Raw genomic sequence first — 19,828 nt, 5'->3', positions numbered from 1 at the left:
TGACTTTGCACATCTGTTGCTATTCAGCATAAAAATATTTTGTCATTTAATCTCCATTAATAAAACAAGATTATAGAAACCAGCTGTGGGTAAAATCTTAGTGTCAATGAAATTATTAGAAGTTTTGTCATACGCTTCAGTGTCATGACTTGTCTGTGCTCAAGAATTTCAGTGTCAGTTTACTGAAGAAAACATTTTATTTTTCACAAGCTTATTTTGTGAAATTGAGTTTATTTATGAGGGTCACTAAATCAGAAACTTTTCTGATTTTGCCCAGGCCTAATCAAGTTCCTTCAGTAGCTCCATTAGTGAGAGAAAACACTTGATGAGAACCTTCTTGAGAAGGGGGCTCCCTCACAACTATTCTGAAAAATAGAGATAACATTGGCTTTTCACCCTGAGGATTACATGCTCATCTTGCCCTACACTCTTGTCTCTACAGGGTTAACAGCAGCACATTTGTGCAGGCGCTGTGGTCTGCCATGTGGTATATTAGGAGCTTTATGAAGGAGGTACGATGCACATCTGCAGAGTATAATGGGAAGTAAACTTAGACAGCACTGTACTGATCTCTTGGGGTCTAATCACCTCATTGTGGTACAGCCTACCTAAAGAAGCAATCTCTGTCATTCCATCTCCAGGTCCTAAATGAGTTCCCACATAGTCCTCCAGAAAGCTAACTTGTGATAGACAAACGCTTTTTCATTGAACCTGCAGCCCTTCTAGCACCCTGTGGTGGTAGCACATACTCTGCCAGTAAACTTAGGTCTGCTATTTGCCATTCTTTTTTCTGTATAGAGTCTGACCATGAATCTTAATAATTTATGAAGGGCAGGGGGGGAGAGGGGGTCGGGAGGATACTCAGTGCTTCTTCCTCAAACCAGCAATGATGTTAGTACTGCAATAGAGGATACGCTTAAACAAAAATCAGCCTTCAGCTCTTTTCTAAAATAGATACGATGGATTTATATAAGGAAGCACCCTCCTTTCTCACCCTTCATCAGCCTTCCTCACAATCTGTGTTGCCGTAAATTTCTCTTCCCACCTTCTCAAAATGTTGACCCTTTCCCAGGATAGCATGTTTGAAATCCACTCCTTCCTGGGTTTCTGAGAGAGGTATGCTTGAAAAATAAGTTCATTGATAAAAACTGAGTGTGACTCTACTGGCAGAAGGTAAGGTTTTGTATCTTTTTATCTCACCTCCCTCTTCTCCAAAAAATGAATTGTATTATTTATAATTTAGTTTGTAGTTATACCAAAACTTAACTAAGCATATTTCCAGCATATTCCCCTCACGAATAGTCTATGAGTAGGGACAAAGGACTACAACATGGCATGTAGCTTATTAGTAACCAATAAGTTTAGTAATGAGTCAGTAACACCCTCCACCCCCATCTTCTTTCCTCACTCCCCACAACAATCTCCAGCATCAGTTCTGTGTCTCTGCGCTGTTTCTTCCAAATAAATGAGCATTTAAATCATTTAAATGCATGAAATCATGAAGTAGAAGTTTTAATTAGCTTCTTTTTGGTATGTGTCATGAAAGAAGTAAGAGGAGAGAGGGAGAGATTTGAGAAGAAATGCTTAATAGAAGTCACAGATCATTTATTTCATTTCTTGTAAAGTCTGACATTCAAAAGTTTCTTACTCCTATTAGATAGATTAGTACCAGTTCCGTTTTTAATTTTTCTTCAGTTGTCTGCTGTGGGCTCTGATGATAGGCTTCTCTCAGCACTTTGTGTCCTTTTCTGTTTAACTGGAAAGCCCCTTTGATGATACTGGTAGGGCTGTACATTTCTGTTGACTTCAGGCTTCAGAGGTGAAGTCACTCACTTCAGTACTATGGGACAAGCTGCATCCTTTCTTTCATCAGATGTTAAAGGTGATAATCCTACTGCTGCAGAGAAGAATTAATAATTCACTTACAACAAGTTGATTAGAAACAGCAATGATTCTCTAAAGAATAAAATGAAAAGCAATTTTTTAACCAGTTGCTCAGCTGCGGCAAGCGTGAGAAAGGTATAAGGAGGAACATGGTACTATGGAGGGAGAGCTAGTTACCAAGAGATAAAAAGGGGCAAGATTTACTGTGCATCAGCTGCTTCATGGTAACTGCGCACCTTGTAGCAGATGAGTATTATACCATGGTAACTTAGCCCACAGAGACAGAGGACTAAGACACTGTAGTCTAGTTGTCATCTAATGTGGGGTTGATTATCATGGAGCTGCTGCTGTGTAGTAAATCCCTCCCTGTTCTGGGACTCTGTCTGTAACCAGTTTCCAGATCTCTACGACCTGGCAAAATGCTGCTTCACCATTCCAACAAACTCCATGGATGCTGAGTATGTCATCTCCCTGTACAGATAAGTGTTCACCCCAGAGACCAAGAATGTCAGCAGCAAATGCTGGTGGATGCTGCATCCTAACAGCTAGTAACTAGCATAAATTGCCTGTCTCAAGGTTAGTATTGAGTAAACTCCTTTCTTCAACTTCATTTAATAAAGTATAGCTATTGGTACCAGTTACAATTCATGTTGTGTATAACTTTAAGTTTATAAAGCATTTCAGTTTAGAGTTTAATTCAATGCTTAGAGACTAGGGACACAAGTTAGACATAAACCAATGTAAGTGATCAAAAACTGGTTTAAACCTGTAACAGAACAAAAGTTCAGTGCATGTAAACCAGTTTCAAAATGGGTGAAACTGGTTTAAGATAAACCTGGTTGAATGTAGTATCAGACTTAACTGATTTAGGTCAAGCCAGTTTATGAAACTTCTGTCCCCCTTCCTGGTTCAAGTTAAATCTGAGTCCCTCAGCATCCCAGCATGCTTTGCAGCCCTGGGCTGAGCTAAGCTCTCTGCTCCAGAGAGCAGGTCTGGCCCTGCCCTTGTGCTCCCTGGCTGGAGCAGTGAGGCCTGGCTGGCTCACTGCCCACCCCCCGGCAAGCCCCAGCTGGGGGCTGGGGGCTGTGGCCAGGGAGGGGGGGTTAAACTTCCTTTTCCCTGAGTATGGAGCTGCCCTGCAGGGTTACTTACTGTTGGCTGTGACTGTGGACTACAAATCCCAGAGGCACCTGGAAGCAGGAAGAAAAAGTAATGAACAACCCTGTGGAGTCCTGCTGCTCTGGTCCTGGACTGCAAATCCCAGAGCCCTCAGGGGCAGCAAGAAGATTAAGCAAACACACCTCCTATGCTGTGTTTATAGTTTTCAGTTTATAGTTTTTCAGAGAAAGATCTATTCTTGTTCAAGCTTTTATGAATTCAGTCCTACTAAGTTTCCTTCCTCCTCACCCTTCCTCCCCTTCCCCTCACCCCAGCCAGGCAGAGCATGGGCTGGAGCCTGGCCATGTCCCTCCACTCCAGCACAGTTTACTCTGTTCCCTACCCTTTGGCAGTGGCTGGCAGAAACCATACTTGTGCTGCTCTAATGATATGTTTTCCACACCTGGCAGGGGAAGCAGCGTGACCACGTAGGCGAGCTCCCCAGGGTAATTGTTTCATAGTTTCATAGTTTCATAGTAGCTAGAGTCGGAAGGGACCTAGGTAGATCATCTGGTCCGACCCCCTGCCTTGGCAGGAAAGAGCACCGGGGTCAGATGACCCCGGCAAGGTGCTCATCTAACTTACTTTTAAAAATCCCCAGGCTAGGAGCCTGCACCACTTCCCCTGGAAGCTGGTTCCAGGCCCTAGCCTCCCTGACTGTGAAGTAGCGCCTCCTAATATCTAATCTAAACTTACCCTCCGCCAGCTTGTGACCGTTATTCCTGGTCACTCCTGGCAGCGCACGGGGGAACAGGGACTCCCCCAATACCTGCTGATCCCCCCTGACCAGTTTGTAGCAGGCCACAAGGTCCCCCCTTAACCTTCTCTTGTGGAGGCTAAACAGGTTCAGGTCCCGTAGCCTCTCCTCATAAGGCCTGCCCTGCTGACCCCTGATCATACGAGTGGCCCTCCTCTGAACTCTTTCCATATCGTCCACGTCCCTCTTGAAGTGCGGCGCCCAGAACTGGACGCACTACTCCAGCTGCGGCCTGACCAGTGCCGCATAGAGGGGGAGGATCACCTCCCTGGACCTGCTCGAGATGCATCTGTGGATGCATGACAGGGTACGGTTGGCCTTCTTGACTGCCTCCCCACACTGCCCGCCCATGTTCATCGTGGAGTCAATGACGACTCCAAGATCCTTTTCCGTCTCCGTGCTGGCAAGAGGGGAGTTCCCCAACCTGTAAGTGTGGTGCCGGTTCTTCCTCCCCATGTGCAACACCTTGCACTTACCAGTGTTAAACCCCATCCTATTCTCATCCGCCCACCGTTGCAACCTGTCAAGGTCAGCTTGTAGCCTATTGCACCCTTCTAGTGCACCCACATCCCCCCACATCTTAGTGTCATCAGCAAATTTGAACAGGGTGCTTTCTACCCCCTCATCCAAGTCACTGATGAAGATGTTGAACAGTGCGGGCCCGAGGACCGAGCCCTGCGGAACCCCACTGCCCACGTCCTTCCAGGTCGAGAAGAACGCATCCAATACCACCCTCTGGGTGCGGCCCTCCAACCAGTTGGCGACCCATTTGACCGTGTGGGCATCGACACCACAGTCTCCCAGCTTTTTGATGAGGACAGGGTGAGAGACAGTGTCTAAAGCCTTCCGGAAGTCCAGAAAGACTACATCCACAGCAACCCCTGCGTCTAATGATTTGGTGACCTGATCATAAAAGGCCACCAGGTTGGTCTGACAAGACCTGCCACTGATGAACCCATGTTGGTTGCCCCTGAGCATGCATTCCCCCGCAAGGCCCTCCTGGATGTGTGCCAGGATAATTTTTTCAAAGAGCTTACTCGGGATTGAGGTAAGACTAACTGACCTGTAATTTCCCGGGTCCTCTTTTTTTCCCTTTTTGAAGATAGGGACCACATTGGCCCTCTTCCAGTCTTCCGGCACCTCACCAGAGCCCCACGAGTGCTCATAGAGCCGTGCCAGGGGTCCCGCAATGACCTCGGCCAGTTCCTGTAGAACCCTAGGGTGAAGATCGTCCAGACCAGCGGACTTGAACACGTCCAGCCTCTCCAGAAGTACCCTAACTAACTCCTCGCTAACCCCTGGCCCAGGCGTGTCTCTCCCGGGGCCCGAGGGGGGCCCAGCAGGGAGGTGGCTGAACTGGTCCCTACTTAGGAAGACAGAGGCAAAGAAATCGTTAAATATGTTAGCTTTGTCATCTGGCGTGATGACTAAGTTGCCCATCGTGTCCTGCAGGGGCCCCACATTACCCGGGACCCTCTTTTTACCCCCTATGTATTTGAAGAAGGACTTCTTATTGTCCTTAATCCGTGAAGCTAGTCCTATCTCCATCTCTGCCTTGGCCCTCCTGACTGCCCCCCTACATCCTCGGGCGACTGTAACATAGTCCTTCTTGGTGATGACCCCATCTCTCCATTGGGTGTATGCCTCCCTTTTAGCAAGGAGACATTCCCAGATGCTCTTAGTGAGCCATGGGGGTTTATGTGCCCTCCTGCTCCCTTTGACCCTTGTTGGGATTACCTCCCTTTGGGCATGGAGGATCGTCTCCTTAAGGAGCAACCACTCACCTTGGACATCTGGCTCCCTTCCCCTCTGGGTCCTCAGCGCTTCCCCAACGATCCTCCTTAGCTTGTTGAAGTCAGCCCTCCTAAAGTCTAGGGCTGTTGCCTTGCTGCAGCCCTTTGCCACCTTACGCTGGATGGTGAATTCCAGCAAGCGATGATCACTGTCTCCCAGGTGGCCCATCACCCGCAGCCCCCTCACCAGGTCATCACCCGTGGCCAGCACCAGGTCCAACATGGCATCTCCCCTGGTGGGACTGTGCACCTCCTGGGTTAGATGGAGGTCCTGCACTCTGGCTAAGAACCGACGTGAGCGATCAGACTTGGCTGACTGCTCCTCCCAGCAGATGTCTGGGAAGTTCAGGTCCCCCATGATGACCACATCCTTAGCCCTCACTGCCTCTGTGAGCTGACCTAAGAATTCCTGGTCGAGCTCTTCTCCCTGGTTGGGAGGTCTATAGTAGACTCCCACCGTTAAGTCTCTCTCCCCTGGACTGCCTTTTACTCTAACCCAGAGCACCTCAGAGTGCCCCCCCTCTGCCCCCTTGCTAATTAATGAGGAAGTATATTCCTCCTTGATGTAGAGTGCTACTCCTCCACCTTTCCTTCCTATCCTGTCCCTCCTGTATAGCCTATAGCCCTTGACACTCACCGCCCAGTCATGCGATGAGTCCCACCACGTTTCTGTGATCCCTACTATGTCAGGGCTGGTGACAGCTAGGAGGAGGGCGAGTTCCTCCTGCTTCTTCCCCATACTTCGAGCATTCATGTAGAGGCATTTGAGGCCTCCAACGGTTGTGCCCACTGACCCCCTAGTCTCAGCAATGCCCCGTCCCCCATCACTTACCTGTTTCTCCCTTTTGACCATTGGTCTGGGCTCGCTGGCTGTTGCTGGGCCTGGTAGTTCATTGTCTCCTCCGCCCTCATCTTCCCCCTCCCCCGACGAGCCTAGTTTAAAGCCCGCTGAAGGAGGTTCACCAACCTGGAAGAGAACACACGCTTACCTTTAGGGGAAAGGTGGAGCCCATCCCATCCCAGCATGTCTCTCATCATGATGTGCCGGTCATGGCTGAGGAAGCCAAAGCCCGCCTCGAAGCACCATTCCTGTAGCCTCCAGTTGGTCTCCGCTATGCACATCTCGTGGCGTCTGCCTCGACCGCTCACTGGCAGGATGGAAGAGAAGACCGCCTGTGCGCCCATCTCCCTCAGCACGCCTGTCTTTGATATGTCCTCCATAGGAGGTCTATATTGAGCAGATTCTTTTTGGTATTGGGTGGTGGAACCGGAGCGTGCTCCATCCACTCCATGCATTGACCTGGTATTACAGTGCTTCCAGGACCGGTGCAAAAAAACAGAAAAAAAAAAAAAGTTTTCTAGTGCCCCTGCCTTCTGGCTTGAGCCACTCCAGGCATGTGGCTACATTGCCTGAATCAAAAGTGAATGTGTGTTTTATTTGTTAATTGGTTCAATCTCTGCAGCTTAGACTAACCTGAAAAGACTGAATCAGTTCAGCCTTGGGCTTTTTGACTGTCTGTACTTAGCCAGATTGCTTACTAATATTTTTATTAATGGCTTCAGTGGGCTTAATCAGGGTAATTAAGACATGGTTTCAGGTGACCTGCCAGTTTCTGGCAAGGGACAGGACTTCTCAGCTAATCAGAGGCTGGGTGGGGGACAGGGGGCCTGCCACATGATACGGCTTCTCAGCTAATCAGAGGCACGGTGGGGGCCCTGCTGCAATAAGCCTGTGAAAATGGTGACCAGCCCTGAGATCTGCCCATGGAATAGGCTGCCTGCCTCCTCAACTTGGCATACCTAGTAGGCCTGTGAAAATAGGGAAGTATTTGATTTGGATTTGGCTGATTCAGAGGACAGTGATTCAATTCAGAGATTTGGATTGCTATCCTGAATTAATTTGGCTCAATCAGCTTCAGAAGATTCAGCGCTGATTCGAAGAGATTTGGCCATAGACTATAATGGGGAATCACTGAAATACCTATAACTTTGTCATTTTTTGACAGATTAGGATAAAAACAGCAGGGACAGTAGCCCTTTCTGAGGGCATGAAGCCTGTTAAGTTTCAAGGAGATAGGTGCAGGGGTTTCTGGGAAATTGCATCTCAAACTGTTTAAGGCAAAACTTGTGACATGTGACTTCGTGTGTGTGTTAAGGCACAGTGGGATAAAACCAGCAGGGCTTTCCCAGTGCCAGTTAGATCTCCACCCACCCACCTGTTTCTGGGCCAGCTGCCTGCCTCTCTTTTTCTGCCACGCCTTGATGGAAAACTGATTCAGATGTTTCCCAGGCAGGAGGCTGCCCAGTTAGGTGTCTTGGGGTGAAATCCCTTCTGCAGCTCTGTACTTCCCCTTACACTGGAGCCCATGCCTCACAGATTGCATCCTTCACCCCCTCCAGCTGTGGTCCCCTCTGTGGGACCTTTGACTCCGCATTAGGCCCTGGTCCTGCCCTGCCTTCAGGCCAGTCAGAATCCCAAGCTGCTTGCTCTGGGTATTGCTTGTGGGGGGGCCCTGGTCCTTTGACCCCCCACCCCCTTTGGGTCCTGGCCCCAGTATGGACCAGTTGAGGGTACCTCTGATATCTTTTATTAGACCAACTGAATAGTTGGAGAAATATATCTTAGCAAACTTTTGTATTTAAAAAACCTTCCTGAGCCTGAGGAAGCATCTAGTTGATGTGTGTGTGCTCTTCCTGGATGGAATGAATAATGAAGAAGCCAGAGGCTGGCACACAATGCAGGCAAGAAATCCAGTTAGTAAAAATGTAATTTGAGGTGTCAGGAGGTGAGGGACAGGCTGGGAGGAAAGCAGGGGGGAGGGGAAGGGAGAATGTAGCAGGTAAAAATGGAGAGGTACCTGGGGAGTCAGATGTCAGGCAGGTTATAGTGTGTCATAAATCCAATGTCTATATTGAGTCTATGAGGTTTTGTATCCAGGAGGTTGCTGAAGTGAAATTCATAGGCTTGTCTGTGAACAGTGGTTTGTAAATTGAAACAAGCACTGAACTTCGCTAACCTCATCACCAGAAGCAAACTTCCCACAGCCCAAAATACATTGAATGGATCCAGAACATGCTATGACAAGAAATGCAAAACCTTCCAACATACTAATCCAATCTATTACAGCCAAGAATTCCCAGCTAATTTTGGGGGCACATTTTTCACAAGAAAGTCACTTGTCTTCAATCTCTCAGGCCTGATCCTCAAAAGGGAATCTGGAATCTTGCCCTCCTTGATGCTGAGGTGGAAGTAGCCCATCAACTTCCTGTATTTTGAAATCAGCTGGGTGGTTTCATTGGCAATATCACTGGCAGCCCTGCTCCCCTCCAAGGCATCCCTGACTATGAGGTGGAACTTGTGTGCCACACAGAGGATGCCAACAAAGTTGGCATCATGCACTGCCTTGACCATATTGGCCCCATTGTCAGTTACCATGAACTCATGGGTGAGCTCGCCCTGCCCAGTGAGCCACCTCTGCACTGTGTGGTCCATGGCCACCATGATCTCCCTTGCTGTGTGGGACTCATCCATCACCTCTGCTTGAAGGAGAGCCCACCAATGGCCTGACTGATGGCTCCTGTGAGGGAGAGGTAGGCATGTTATTATAGCTTCATAGACGTTAGGGTGAGAAGGGACCTATTAGATCATCAAGTCTGACCCCCTGCCTTGTGCAGGAATGAGTGCTGGGGTCAGATGACTCCAGCCAAGTGTCTGTCCAATCTCCTTTTAAATACCTTCAAGGAAGGGGACAGCGTCCCCTCCCTTGGAAGCTTATTCCATATTTTGGCTACCCTCACTGTAAAGAGTTTTTTCCTGATGTCCAATCTGAGTTTGGTCTCTTTCAGTTTGTGGCCATTATTTCTACTTACCCTGACAGGCACCCTGGTAAACAATGTAGTTCTTGCTGCCTCCCTGCCCCCCCCGATGAGTTTGTAGGCAGCCACAAGATCACCTCTCAGCCTCCTCCTGTGGAGGCTGAAGAGGTCCAGGTCTCCCAATCGGTCCACATAGGGGTTTTTCTGTAGACTTTTAAGTGGTCCTCCTCTGAACCCTCTCCAGGCCATCCACATCCCTCCTGAAGTGTGGCGCCCAAAACTGGACACAGTACTCCAGCTGCAGCCTGACCAATGCTGCATAGAGGGGAAACATCACCTCCCTAGACCTGTCTGTGATGCACCTACTTATGCAAGAAAGAGTGCAGTTAGCTTTACTTATTACCTCTGAACTGATGACTCATGTTCATTTTGGAGTCGACTACGACTCCTAGATCCCTTTCCGCAGTTGTGCTACTTTGACTGGTACCTCCCAGGCTATAGGAGTGTTGATGATTCTTCCTCCACAGGTGCAACATGTGACACTTATCTTTGTTAAACTGCATCCTATTCTGTTTGGCCCATTTCCCCAACCTGTCCAAGTCAGCCTGGACTTGCTCCCTGCTATCTATTTTGAGTACCTCCCCCCATAGTTTGGTGTCATCAGAAAACTTTGACAAGGTACTTTCTACTCTCTCATCCAAGTCATTAATGAAGATATTGAATAGTACTGGTCCCAGGACAGAGCCGTGGGGGACCTGCTGCCTACATTTTTCCAGGTAGAAACCGACCTGTCCACCACCACTTTCTGGGTGCATTCCATAAGCCAATTTTCTACCCACCAGACTGTATAATAATCTACATTGCAACTGTTTAGTTTACTTATAAGAATTGCATGCAACACTGTGTCAAAGGCCTTTTTAAAATCTAAGTAAATAACATCTACCTCTATTCCTTCATCCAAGCATTTTGTGACTCGGTCATAAAATTAAACCAGGTTGGTTGGGCAGGATCTGCCTGCTATGAACCCATGCTTATTGCCCCTTAGCATCATTTTACCTGCTGGTCCCCTACAAATGTGATCCTTAACAATTTTCTCAAAGGTCTTGCCCAGGATAGAGGTGAGACTAACCAGCCTATAGTTACCCAGTTCCTCCTTTCTCCCCTTCTTGAAAATAGGGAGCACATTGGCCCTTTTCCAATCCTCTGGAGCCTGTCCTGAGCACCACGAGTGCTCAAACAGTTGTGCCAGCAGCTCCACTATGACTTCAGCTAATTCCCTAAGTACCCTAGGATGAAGATCATCAAGACCTGTTGACTTAAATACATTCAGTCCCTCCAGGTGCCCCGTTACTAGGTCAGCACGAACAGTTGGTGAGTTGGTATCTATACTGGGCTTACCTAAGGTCCCAATGGGATGCATATTTGTATACATGTCCAGAAACATGGATGCAAAGAAATCTTATAGAAGCTCCTCTTTGGCCATCCTATCTGTTACCAGTTGCTCTAGTTCATCCTGAAGGGGCCCTAAGTTACCCTGCATCATCTTTTTGCTTCCTATGTACTTAAAGAATGACTTTTTGTTATTCTTAACTTTTACTGCCAGCCTAAGCTCCATTTATACTTTGGCTTTCCTCACTGTTTTCCTGGAACCTCGAGCCAAGCAGGTAGACTCCTCCTTGGTGGCAGCTCTCTGCTTCCACAGCCTGTAAGACCTCTTCCCCCCTCCCCCCCCAGGCTCTCCTGGATTTCCCTGCTCAACCAAGAGGGTTTCTTTGCTTTTTTGCCCCTCTTTAGGTGTACTGGGATGGTTGTTTTGTGTGCCTGCAGGATTAGTCCCTGGAGAAGTGCCCACCCTTCCTAGACTCCCATCTCTCCAAGGCTTTTACCAGTCAGTCCCTCCCTAACTAATCTCCTGAGCTTGTTGAAGTTGACCTTCCTGAAGTCTAGCACTTCTGTCCTACTAGTTATCTTCCCCACCTTTCTTCAGATAGTGAACCTTATCAGTAGGTGGTCACTATCCCCTAGGTTACCTTGCACCTGCAGATCCCCCAGTCATCCCCTGTGGCCAGCATCAAATCTAGTAAGGCATTTCCCCTAGTGGGAATGCGTACCTCCTGCAATAGGTGAGGTCCTGTAAGGAGGTTAGAAACTTTCGTGAACCAACAGACCTGGCTACCTGTTTCTCCCAGCAGATGTCTGGGAAGTTGAATTCACCCATGACAAGCAAGTCCTTTGAGCACACTGCCTCTGAGAGCTGTCTCCAGAACTGTAGGTCTAACTTGTCCTCCTGGTGTGGTGATCTGTAGTAGACCCCCACTACCAAGTACCTTTCACCCCAACCCCCCTATAACCTGACCCATAGTACCTCTATTTGCCCTTCTTCCTGCTCCAAATTAACTATGGAAGATGTATATTGCTCCTTAACATAGAGAGCAACACTTTTTCCCCCACACTGTCCTGTCTGTAAAGCCTGTAGTCCTCAATGTCCACTTCCCAGCCATGGGTAGGATCCCACCAAGTTTCTGTTAGCCCAGCCAAGTCTAATTCTTTATTTGCAAGCAGGAGTGCAAGTTTATCCTGCTTGTTCCCCATGCTCCTAGCATTAGTATAGAGGCATCTAAGCACCCCAATACATGCCTTTGCTACTTCCACATTCTGATGTTTAGCAGGCCCTTGGTACTTACCTGGACTGTTCCAGCACCTGGCTTGAGGTCCATCTTTCCTGGCCTCTCCCTGTTGTCAACATCCCCATCCTCCGATGAACCTAATTTAAAGCCCAGGGTAGGAGATCAGCCAACCTGTAAGAGAATGGACTTTTACCTCTTGGAGAGAGATGTAGCCTGTCTCATTCAAACAAGGCCTTATCCTGGAAGTGCAGGCCGTGGTCAAGGAATCCAAACCCCACACGATGGCACCAGCCCTGAAGCTGCAAGTTGACCTCTCTAATGCAATTGCGTTGGTGCAGTCCTCGACTGTAGGATGGATGAGAAGACCACCCGTGCCCCCAATCCTCTGAGCCTGGCTCCCAGCACTGGACTACTCCAGGCTGTGTCATTCATTCCCACATGGATGAGGACCATGGGATAGTAGTCGGAGGGCCTAATCAGATCTGGAATCCTTGTTGTGATGTCTCAAATCCAGGCACTGGGCAGACAAACATACCTCCTGTACCGTGGGATGTGGGTGGCAGATGGCTCCTTCTGTTCCTCTCAGGAGGGAGTCGCCCACCACGATGACCCGATGTCTTCTCCTCTGGCTGCACGGTTCTCTCTTAGCTTGCTTGGTGATGGCTGTGGGAGTGGCCTCCACTGCTGCACTCTCTGCCACTGATGCCAGGCCCTTATATCTGTTCTCCAGCTGCACTGAGGGAGTCGCCCTGGCCTTGCGATGCCTAGCCCACAAGATGACTGTCTGCCAGCTGGCCACATTGACTCCCTCTTGTGACTCCTTCCCTCCAGGTGTGTGAATCTACATAGAATGGAAGTACCCATCAATCTCCTTCTCAATTGCCCTGATGCCCCACAGCCTGCTCACCTCTGCCTGGAGTTCCCTCACCTGCTGCTCTTGGGCCTCAATCTGGGCACACATGGGACAGGTGAGGGGAGTCTTGGCCTTCCTGCTACCCCCAGGCCCTCAAGGACCTACCAGGCAACCAATGCAGGCAGGGGGCCTGGGTGCCACTGACCCACCAAATGGTTCTGTCTGGGTGGAGGCCTCAGTGGAACCCTGGGTGGGAGGCAGCATTGGGGCAGGGTCCCTGGCTGCACTCTGAGTCACCACCTCCATTAAAGACCCTCACGTGCACTCACCTGATGACTCTGTCCACAGCCGCCAACTCCAACGCATGGAGTCTCAGGCCCCTCCTTTTTCACCCTCCTGCATGAACTCCTGGGCAAACTCCGGCATGCCCTTGAATAGCATGCCTGTTTGCCTGGCTCAGGAGCGCAGCTCCTGCCTGGCATGTCAATGTAGGGATTGGGAAGAGGTTTTCCTCCCCTCCTATTCCCTACAGCTGGCCCAGCTCAGCTCTCCCTTTCCAGCTTACCTTTCTGCTGCTGCTGGCTCCTCACTCCTCACTGCTTTGCTTGGTGGGGTCAGGGGAGCTGAGGGCACATGTGCACTGGTGCACGCATGTGCTCACTTAAGTGACTGGGTCCTGCTATCCACCCCGACTGCTTCAGGTATCCAACGTGAAGTGCAGAGCTACCTGCAGACCTGCCTTGCACACCTCCTCCTTCAGGTACTCCCTGTATGCCTCAGATAGGGAGGGCCTGCTAAAGGTGGTGCATGCGGGCACTTGGTAGTATGGGCCATGAGCCTCCTGAACCCTGAACACTCAACTAAGGAGAAGGGCTGGCCATCCAGAGCAAGCAGCTCCCCAGTGCTCTGAGTGACCTCTTTCACCTTCAGAATGCACCCCCCTTTGTCTCTGCCTTAGCCCCACTTTTCCAGGATAGCCTGCCTCTGCTTCTTGGGGATGGGGGCTTTGGAGCAAGAAGGGGACTTCTTTTTGGGCAAGCTCCTAATGGTGCCAGGCTGAGGAGAAGCAAGGGCAAGTGGGTGCTGCTTCCTGAGATGCAGCAGCATCACTGTGGTGGTGAAGTATTTCACCTCCTTGCCTCAGCTGATCCACCTTCGGCAGTGCTGGTAGATAGCATACTTGGGATCATCTGCCACCTCAAAATGATCCCACACTACACTACCACCCTGCTTCTGGGTTGATGGTGGGGATCCTACCTTACCCTCCTCCTCAGCAAGCACAGGCACAACAACAGGGGAAGCTGAGCCACCTGTCCCCACAACCTCCTCCAAGGTGCCTTCTGGAGAAGGAGACCTGGCTCTAGGGAAACTTTGAGGGGTGTGGAGCACAAACTCAAATTGTCCCTTGTTCCCCAGAATTTCTTTTGCTAGGGTGTTCCCTAGCTCCTCCTCTGGCACTGGGAAGCTTACGCTGGGAGATGAAATTGGGATGGAGGAGACTGTCATGCTGGTGCTGGTGGCTATTTCTGGTGTTAGGAGATGTGGTACAGGTGCAGGAGCAGGTACTGCTCCCACCTCCTTGCTTCCAGTGGCAGTAGAAGACTCATTGCTGACAGGAAAGAGGATGTGTCTACATTTGGGGGAAGAGGAGGGGACTTGCAGCTCTCCCTCTAGCCACTCTCCCTCCCCTGCCATAAGATCTGGTGCCTGCCTTTCCAGCACGCTTCATAATGTTTGCTGTGCTGCAAAATGTGTGTGTGGGTAACTGTAATATCTCTCCTTCTCTCTATTTACTATGTGTGTGTAACTAATATCTCTTCTTTTCTCTGTTTACTGTATGTGTGTAACTGTAATATCTCTTCTTCTCTGTCTACTGGATGTGTGCGTGTAAGTAATATGTCTTCTCTTTGTTTACTGTAAGTGTGAGAGTGTGTGTAATGTGTAACAGGGGGCATGCTCGGGGCCCATCTCCACGTAGCCTGCCTACCTGTTCTTGGGTTAACCACCCACTTTCTCTCCTGCCATGCCTTGATCTTAATTAATTAATTGGAAATGAGTGGGAAGCTGCCCATTTTCTGTCCTGATGCCAGGGCGTGCTATCTGCAGCTCCATTCCTCCCCTACACCACAGCCCAAGCCTACTGATGGCATCTCAATTTTTACATAATCACTGGCCCCCACTGGGCCCAAGAAACCTTCTGATTGAACCTCAACCTAGCTTCCTCTCTTCAGGCAGCCTCATCTGCTTTCATACAGCCTAAGTAGCTCCCTGAAGCCATTTTCCCCTCTCAGGTGTGGTCCCCCAGGACCTTTGGCTACCAGCCCTGGCCCACCTCCATGCCAGTTGGAACCGCTGGCCCTCGGCTCTCGGGCTTCCCTTGCAGTGGGCCCCTGGCCCTTTTGACGGGTCTGGTCCTGGTCCCAGCATGGGCCAGTCGAGGGTACTCTCTCGATCAGTATAGAGTCTCTAGCCCCTCACTCTCTTTAGGGGTCCACCCCCTGGGCCCTACACATAAAAGGGTAACCCACCTGGTGGCAGGGGCTAGGGGTTAAGGCACCCCGACCCACCTTTCACTGGGGTGATCACTGGCCTGGCATTTCCTGGGGGCTCCCTTGCCACTGAGAGCCCCACCAGGCCACCCACTCCTGGCAAGGTGCAGTCATGCCCAGGACCAGGAGCCTCCTACCATCCCCTACAGCACCTCCCTTACCTCCAGATGAAACTCAGCAGCCCTCTGGCCAGGCAGTGTTGTTGTCTGACCTCCAGCAGGCAAACTGCCTTGTTTATATAGGCAGCCCTGAACCTCAAATGGCTGCCCTCATTAGCCACCTGGAGGCTGCCAGCTCCAGGGCCTTAAAGTGGCAGGCACACACAGTGCCCTGCCACATAATGCATGTGTTTTCCAGCACAGTGATCCCTGTAGAGGGATATTATGCAAGGATAATTAGTAAGCTGTATCCAGTGTTTTCCAAAAAGTGAGACTAGCAGGAGACTGACTAGGAAGCCAAGCCAGTCTAATAGTACCTTTCAGATGCTGTTGCTCAGGCAGAAACAGCTCAGAAAAGGAACAGAAAGGCTGCAAACATACTTATATGTTGTTTCTACGTCCCTCCCTCAGAGCACTGTGATTGGAAGGGGACTCAGGAAAAGATTACAGTCACTGGCCAGCTACAGATGTCACTCTTCCTCCCCCCCACCGATCCCTCTCCTTCTTTTCAGTTTCTGTTTCCCTGAAATACTGCTTTCCAAATCTCTGAATCTTTTTTTGAATCCATTCAGAGGCTCCGAGTAGATTTGGAGGGGGGGGTTGTTTCCAGATTTGATTTGAATTCAGTGATTTGGCCTCCGAATCAGTACGAATGTTGTCTGAATTCAGTTGGTGACTGAAACTTCACACACCCCTAATACCTAGTTGGGCTCTGGAATCTCCATCTAGATAAGGAGTTGGTGGACTTTTGTCCTGCCACATGCTCCCCCAACCAGACTTTCCTTAGCCCAGGTTCCTAGTCCTTCCAGAAAACTGGAAAAAATACATCACTTATCTTCCCTACAGGAGCGTTTTAGGACCTCAGCTGTTAGTGTTGGAAAGTGTTCCCAGATTCGTGGATAATATGTTAGAGGGCTTTGACACAAAGCTTGTTAACATCGATGTGACTCACTCTCACAATATAAACAACGAACAGAAAAACTATGCTGAGGTAACATTGCTCAACCTGGCATAGAACTACTCCTGAAAAAATCCAGGGTAAAATTAGAGTGCTATAAGTTATACTAATATGGGTGGTATGTATCTGCAACTTACTCCACGGTAGCTATTTGCCCAGTGCAATAGCCTTTTCCACTGTTCCAGTAATAGTAGCCTCCAGGCTCTTTCAGTGGAATAAGCTGCTTATTTCTCTGCTCTGGCCACCAGTAGAATTTACATTGGTTTATAAAACTAATGCAAATTATAACTGCACACATTTGCACCGGTGGCATGTCCATTGTTATGCAAAATACTTCAATTACAAAACAAAGCCCCCTTGGCTTTAAAGTAGCCATTCTCCTTCTGTTCACTAACTCTCAAGAAACTCTCTCTTCTTCCAGCAGCTTGATTTCTTTCTCATCCACAATTTCTACCAAAATGCTTTCAGGAAATATGAGCTTTTGCATCTTGTGACCCCCTTTCGTTAACCACAAACTGAATCATGCTGTACGGTTCAGCTGAGTAATAAAATATAATCTGATTGGCAGGAGGTATTGAAGTGGGCCATATCATTACAGATCCTCTTTTAACCCAGTTTAACAAGTTGCTCCTGAGAAGTTATTTATTCTAGCTGTCAACATCCTGTTGCTGAGCTGACAGCTATCAAATCTCTTTTAGATCCTAATCCTATTCTTCTTACTGCTGCCTCAAGTATTTGAGAACCTCATATAAGCAGTATCACTTTTTGTCAGCAAAGTGATTTGTTTGATATTGATCATCTGTTGAAAGCCCTAGTAATGTATTTTTAATATCAACAACAATTATTAACATGAAATAAAGATAAAATAAATAGGCATCTGTGAAACATGGGGCAATCAAATACACGAATACTTGCTCTGGTGAGCATGCTTTAGCCCACATTTAAAACAAATATGTATTTCAAAATTATGAAAATCTACCAGCAGAGTCCCTAATGTGATATCACAGCAGCAAATTATAACATTGAGAATGATGCTTATATTATCCCGGGGAGACCTCACTAGGCGAAGAAACAGAGCCATCTCCCATATCAAGTAATAGCTAGTGTTCTTTTATTGTGTCCCCTTAATGCTGGGAAGGGTAAGAGTTAATGAACATCAGTGGGAGAAAAAATCTATGTGATATTTGTCAGGTGGATTTCACATCAGGCTATACAATCCTTTGATTTTAGCATCAGAGAATCTCATTCATAAAGGTTTGTTTCTTCATTCCCTCATGGTTTTATGTTCACTCCCTGGGGATTGACTGCTAGATCTTACTGAGCTGACTATACATTCCAAAGCTTTCTCTTGTGCATAGCAACAATGCATACCCCTTGTTCAGACTTCCTCTGCAAAGAAGATCTCAATCAGCTGTGCATGGTATTGAAAGGTTTGTTTGTCCTTTCAATTTTAATGAGTCATACACTAGAATGAGTAACGATCTCACTAATAATCTTCCTGTTAATCATAGGAAGCTCTAGAAACCCTAAGAGTCTTAGTCCAGGGTAGAGTTTCCAGGAAATTTAAATGTAATATGTTAGTGTTTAGAGGTAGATGCAGCTCCATGAATTATTTGTAATTTCTCCTTGAACCATCAGTAAGTGCTCAACTTACTCTGATAATTTATTATTCAAGGGACAGCCCAGGTGTTGTAAGAAGTGGCATCAGTGATTTGGTCGGCAAAAGATTCTAACTGAATCAGTACTGAATTGTGCAAGATACAATACAAAGCTACAAAATGAATTTCAATTAGTAAAGGACATAAAAGTCAACAAGAAAATACAGGAGGAAGAAGCGTCGCGTGATCATCATTGGTGACTCCATCCTGAGAGGTACGGAGGGCCCTATCTGTCGCCGGGACCCCTCGGCATGCGAGGTATACTGCCTACCTGGAGCAAGGATTCAGGACGTGAAAGGGATGCTCCAGACCGTAATCCAGCCCACCGATTATTACCCTGTGGTCCTAGTCCATGTGGATACTAACGATGCGGCCAGGAGGAGCCCTGATCACCTGATGGAGGACTACTATGCTCTGGGGTGTGTGCTGAAGGAGTTGGGCGCACAGGTGGTTTTCTCTTCTATCCTGCCAGTGAGTGGATGAGGCAGACGGCATGAAATGTGCATCGCGGAGACCAACTGGCAGCTACAGGAATGGTGCTTCAAGGAGGGCTTTGGCTTCCTCAGCCACGACCGGCACATCACGACAAGAGACATGCTGGGATGGGACGGGCTCCACCTTTCCCCTAAAGGTAAGCGTGTGTTCTCTTCTAGGTTGGTGGACCTCTTCCAGCAGGCTTTAAACTAGGCTCATCGGGGGAAGGGGAAGATGAGGGTAGAGGAGATATCAGACTGCCAGACCAAACAGCACCCACAACTACAGCCCAGCCCAGACCGACGAGTGAAGCAATCAAACAGGTAAGAGAGAGGGGCCAGGGTAACGTTGGGACTAGGGGGTCAGTACACACACCCACAGGAGGCCTCAAATGCCTCTACACAAGCACTCGTAGTATGGGCAACAAGCAGGAGGAACTCACCCTCCTGCTGGCTGACACCAGCCCGGACATAGTGGGGATTACAGAAACGTGGTGGGACAAAATGCATGATTGGGCGGTGAATGTCAAGGGCTATAGGCTGTACAGGAGGGACAGGATAGGAAAGAGGGGTGGGGGCGTGGCGCTCTATATTAAGGAGGAATACACATCCTTGTTAATTAGCAAGGAACCAGGGGAGGGGCACTCTGAAGTGCTTTGGGTTAGAGTACAAGGCAGTCGAGGGGAAAGGGACTTAATGGTGGGAATCTACAACAGACCTCCCAACCAGGGAGAAGAGCTTGACCAGGAATTCTTGGGTCAGCTCACAGAGGCAGTGAGGGCTAAGGATGTGGTCATCATGGGGGACCTGAATTTCCCGGACATCTGCTGGGAAGAGCAGTCAGCCAGGTCTGAACGCTCACGTATGTTCTTGGCCAGAGTGCAGGACCTCCATCTAACCCAGGAGGTGCACAGCCCCACCAGGGGAGACGCCTTGTTGGACCTGGTGCTGGCCACAGGTGATGACCTGGTGAGGGGGCTGTGGGTGCTCAACCACCTGGGCGACAGCGATCATCGCCTGTTGGAATTCACCATCCAGTGCAAGGTGGCAAAGGTGGCAGCAGCCCTAGATTTTAGGAGGGCAGACTTCAACGAGCTAAGGAGGATAGTTGGAGAAGCGCTGAGGTCCTGGGGGGGAGGGGAGC

At 48.9% G+C, this 19,828-nt stretch overlaps 1 pseudogene; it reads left to right on the top strand.

The window, feature by feature from the left end:
- The first annotated feature begins 6,775 nt into the window (after positions 1 to 6,775).
- On the top strand, positions 6,776 to 6,929 carry LOC149864938 (U2 spliceosomal RNA; annotated as a pseudogene).
- The last annotated feature ends 12,899 nt before the right edge of the window (positions 6,930 to 19,828 follow it).

Source organism: Crocodylus siamensis, chromosome 5 (assembly GCF_052110815.1).
Source record: "Crocodylus siamensis isolate JL-2025a chromosome 5, ASM5211081v1, whole genome shotgun sequence".
Classification (NCBI taxonomy): domain Eukaryota; kingdom Metazoa; phylum Chordata; order Crocodylia; family Crocodylidae; genus Crocodylus; species Crocodylus siamensis.
This window is presented reverse-complemented; position numbering and strand designations above follow the sequence as displayed.